Here is a 6,000-nt window from a genome sequence, read left to right as displayed (position 1 = left end):
TTTTATGAACATAAAACATCATCAACTGGCAGATACTCGTGTGAACAGAATTTTGTAACACCTAGCCTAAAATCATTCGTTTTTAATAGCTTTCCTAAGCTGTTTAATGAAAAAAAAAACACTATTTGAATGACCTTTAAATGATTTATGGAAAATCTGGATCACGAGTTATCATTAAATCTATAATTTTATTACATTGTTAAAAGTAGTATACAATTATATGTTCCGGTTTTATACAACCCAACAATAATTTTTACAATATAAGATACAGATATTTGCATAACTTATGTTCTTCATTTATATGATGATTTGCTTATTTGATCATAATACTTTTAGGGTGTATTATTTATTTTAGATATATATAATTTGAATCCTCTGAACTAAACTTTATTTTATAATGTATATATGTGTTCACATTACGCATGGCCTCCTTGATAATATTTGTAATATTTGTAATATTTGTATATTTTGAATCTTGAATCTATCTTCAGTAATGGTAACTTTATTTTAGCCAGCCGGAGATAATACTGTTATTTATTGAATTATAAGTGTATACTGTTTATGAATGCCCTATCGAGTACGGTATTTATTCACGCATGCGTATTAACACCATAGCATACTTATGAAGACATTTTATCAGAATATAGCTAAGCCATAGCTGCTCTTAGTTGTCTTCATTTTATTTCAGGCTTTATACAGTTATCTTTTTCATATATGCCATGCCCTGTGGCCGATCGCAAGATACAATTTGGAATTGAGCAACGGTCTATTATTTACTTGATTATGTTATTTTTTTATAATAAATGTATGTCTGAATAACGAGTGTGTGCATTTTGGAAACAAAGTGACCTAAAATGATTTTGGGACTAGATGAAAGGGGTTTGTGTAAAGAAAAATGAAATGAATACTTTTTCCGATGACAATAATTTCTTATGGCGTCAATATTTCGAAAACGATAAGTTTACGTCCTAGTTCAGATCGAATACTGCACAAATATAAACATAAAGACACTTGATGTAAAATGTAATTCTGCATTAACGATACTTTTCTTAACAAATGATTTCTTTTCAGGGGAAATCAACTAGCAATAAAAGTCCAGACTCACTGTCCGTCGGTGGAGTTATTTAAGTTCGATGTGGAATCCTCTTCCAGTCATAACAAAATAATCCGGCCACCTTACGATTTACAATCGCGGCACTCTGGCAATTTCCGTCTTGATTCGGGAATAGACAGCTAAACTTAGTATAAGTTTTCATATGCCAATTCTTGATGCCGACAGAAATTTCTTAAGATTCAAAACATATTTAATCAAATGTGTATTGAAATTAATTCTAAAGAAAATTGTCTTTAAAATTGTTGGCACATTACTGAAAAGAAACGAGGATAAGCGTATTTTTTATTATATTTTTACTTAGTTTAAACTTTTGAAAGGCCTGTCTTTATCTAAAAACATTGATTGCATTGACATTCCATTAGTCGCATACTCTTTATAACAAGTACAGATGAAAAACAAATTCTAGACGCGACAGGCGTACACAAAATCGGGCGGTGCCTGATAAACTTAACATTAATCTGCTGGCCTTACTGTAAGCACATATCCACACTTATCCCGTAGGATTCGGATAAGTCGAAAAACCATTGAAATATTCAACATTTCTTTCGCGGAAGTGTTATCGCAACAGAGTTCATCACAGCAATGGTAGGTGTTTTTTTTCATTCTATTTTAATTCCTTAAAACGGGCCTCATATCTTCCTAAATGTCTGTAAGATTATATATTTTCACAATCGCTTACTAATGCGTCGGTATGTTACTAAATTTAAAACTCGTCTTTGATTCATGTTCATTTATCACTTTTCATTAAAATACCCAAAGGACATACACCAAAACAATACTATGGCGATAAAAATAAATGTTTTTTTAGAATATTGAAAACATCTGTAGACTGATGTAACAACCGGACGACATACAAATACTTATAATTTACTATGATATGACAACTAACGCAATTTTGATGAATACTCGTTTAAGCATTCAAAATGAAATAATTATATTCGCACACAACTTGGATACATTAATAGGATAACTGGCGCTGCCGAAATTCGAGTATGACTCTCAGAGTGGCAGTTCGTTTCTGTGGTAGTGCATGGTACGAGGTATGTATTCTGTTGCTTCTTTCTCAGAGCCACAAACATATACGCATATGTGGTCGTGTATGATACGAGCTCTGTCTCCTATACGGTCTTTCCTCACCATTAAACATGCTATGTGGTAGTAAATGATACGAAAACTGCCCAAGAAAGCAGACAATACCATTGTCTTTTAAGGTAAGAAATATTTAGAAATCAACCAAATATTGAAGAACCCGGACATGGAAATAAATTAAGATGTACTTTTTTTTCATTCGTATACTACTGACAAGTTAAAAAAAGTGAACTTTTAAACAATCGGTTGTTTTCCTTGAAATACGACGTGTTGCGTGTGGGGAGGAATTCAGTAATCGGTCCTTACTTTAACATGTCAGAGCTATGTGTTATAAATGAGATTCATCTGATATTCTAAAAGCTCGTCAATGATGAATGATAGTATAGTTTAAACCACACTAGGTGCTAGGCGCCTTTAACGGAAACATAAACATATTCCAACAGACTCTTCATCAGCCAAACAGTTTTACAAGAAAACTAACACCCAAGCTGACAAATAACACCACAGAACAACATACAGTTAAGCTGACAAAAAACACCACAGGTCAACATACACTAATGTTGACAAACAACACCTAAGGGCAGCAAACACTAAAGCCGACAAAAAAACACCACAGAACAACATACACTAAAGCTGACAAAAAAACACCACAGAGCAACATACACTAACGCTGACAAACAACACCACAGGGCATAATCCACTCAAGCTGACAAACAACACCACAGAACAACATGCACTCAAGCTGACAAACAACACCACAGAGCAACATACACTAAAGCTGACAAACAACACCACAGAACAACATGCACTCAAGCTGACAAACAACACCACAGAACAACATACAGTTAAGCTGACAAAAAACACCACAGGTCAACATACACTAACGCTGACAAACAACACCACAGGTCATAATCCTATCAAGCTGACAGACAACACCACAGAACAACATACACTCAAGGTGACAAACAACACAAAAAACAACATACACTAATGTTGACAAACAACACCACAAGGCAGCATACACTTAAGCTGACAAACACTACAACAGAAGAACATACATTTAGGCTGACAAACAACACCACAGGTCAACATACACTCAAGCAGACAAACAACACCACAAGGAAACATACACTCAATCACACAATGCAACATAATCTTAAACAAACAAACGATTTAAAAAGACAACGGACTTTCAAGTAGGAAAAACATACCACTATATACACACTCCAGCAGACAAACAGCATGTCGAAACAACATACACTCCAGCAGACAAACACCACCACCAAACAACAGTCATATAAGCAGTAACAACAAGATAACAGACACTAAAGCAGGAATGACACAAACTAATAATAATAGAGTGAAAACTACAATAACATTCCTAGTAGTCATCCTTGTCCGATTTGACTATAAGAAACTTAAAACGTTATAATCAGCCCTCCTTCCGCTGGTGTCTTAATGTCAGCCAATACGCATGGTGTTAAAGCAAAGTCATGTTTTAATATGCCTTGGCATGTTTGCTACAAAATTGTTGTTCTATTAATTTCTTGATATTGTTTTTTTCCGATTCTAAAGTAATATTTGATATGACTACATGCTATTGTTTAGCGTAGTTTTACACTTTTCACAGGTTTATGAATGTAATGTTCAATATCACATATGAAGTGCTTTATGTGAGTTCGATTAATACAAGTTTAAGAGTTTCAAACAAAAACTAGGATATCTGAATTTTTAAAAATCGTTTGCGTAAAATGTATAGACAATTTGCATATAGATAGTTTTTAAACATCAAGGAAAGATATGACAATTGTTATCCCTTGAAGCTTGGTTTGCAAACGACGTTTGTACTCAACTGCAACATACGTCAAGTGCATGTTCACACAATGTTTCACAACCTCTTAGTGTTCTTTCACAATTAAACGAATGCGATGTAGCACGTACATATGTTTTTGTTGACATACTGACATTTAAACTACAATCTGGTGGTGAGTTGTTTGCTTCCGATTCACAAGTTCGATAAGCACATCTGTATGAACTGACTTCGATAATGAAACCAATTCCATCCATTTGCAGCCAGCTTTTCTTTATTTGTAACAAATGTCTCTTAAAGGTCATGCTATTCAAAAAACAAAGGGTGTCATTTGCCATTGTAATGATTATAATATTCTCTGTTAACGTGCAATAGTTAAGGTTTTCAGTAGTTTATTCTTGATCTGATTTCATACTAATGACCATCGTCGCGTCTACGACAATTAGAAAAGAAAATTTCAAGACAGGTTTTCTGGAAGTTAATCGAGCATTTTTAAAGATAATTGTTTAAAACTTTCTGAGTTACATCAAGCATTTCTAAATTATTGACCATTGCAGTACAATACAAGTCTGATAGTTTCACCCGAATGGCAATTTTCTAATGACCATGCAATAAAGGCAAACAAATATTGATAACTTCCAATTCAGTCTTTACCCAACACAAATACAACATGGGTTAAAATGTTGGCATTTTATTCATCAGCATTCGTAAATGTTTTATGAATTGCTTTCTCCTCAAAAACACTAACTCCGTATGATATTGCTATATACCAAAAGCAAAATGTCATGTTTTGTCTGATATTGAGACATATAATAGCCATAACAGACTGTCTAGCATGCAATATGGAACTCATTTATCCTATAATAACATAAGTTCCAGACTTTTGGGAATATCAAAACTAATATTAGTGGACATCATTTGGAGTTGTATCCTATCGTTAATGCTATCCATTACGACTAGTTGAATCTTTTTCTTGAGACTATTATTCGAACAGAAATAACGTTTGTTTTTGCAAGCAAATTATCAAATATTGGTTCAATTACGAAATTTAAAACAATTATGATTGAAAACTGTTTGTAATACACACAAAATATATATGTGGAAATGAACTTCAGGCGAAAGTTGTGAAACTAACCGAAAACTTTGTTCTTTACTGGGAAAGGCTTATACTACATTGAGACACTTAAAACGTTCTTCTTCAAAAGCTGTTTATGTTAATGATTGTTCGGTACATTCCTTGTGGATTTTCAAGCACGTATAAAGGTAAATGATTATACTAACATATTTTTGAAAATCAACAGGCATTTATCTGAAACATCCTAAGTATATCCAAAAAAAATCGAAGCATTTCGTTTATTAAATTATTTCAGTGGACAAACTATACTGCAATGGATTTATATTTAGTGAGCTACTCTGAGGTATACAACATGATTCATCTAAACCTTTGTCAGAAATACATGACAAAAAGAGCATGAGAACATATTTCATATATGAATATTGAGGCAATACAAACACTATTCATAGTGAACAGGAGAATAAATAACAATAATTTATGTTTGATTTGATTAATAGATTAAATAAAAATATGTGTTACATTATGATTATAAGTATCTTCCATGGTCGAGAGTGTAAGATAGATTCATTCCGACCCAAGCGTAGGGTGTTTTGCGGAAACGAGGTTTTTGTGCGAGGGTCCGGATGTACCTATCTCACACGAGAGGCAATGGTAGATGCTTTTTCTCCAACCTGAATTAAACAAAAGTAAGTAAAAATGTATTTTTTGCTGGAACTCTTTTGTCCTTAGTGAAAATAATTGCGTATGGTTATGCGATAATTTGTGGTTGTCATGGATATGCGCGCAGTGATTTAGATTATGTTAATAGTAAAATAGGTCTTTAAATAGTTTTGAGGAGAGTGAAGCATTATTTCTTGAAAGGTGCGTGTAAACTGTTTTATGGTGACATTTGAAGCTAGAAATAATTAATAT

Source organism: Mya arenaria, chromosome 9 (genome assembly GCF_026914265.1).
Source record: "Mya arenaria isolate MELC-2E11 chromosome 9, ASM2691426v1".
NCBI lineage: Eukaryota > Metazoa > Mollusca > Bivalvia > Myida > Myidae > Mya > Mya arenaria.
This window is presented reverse-complemented; position numbering follows the sequence as displayed.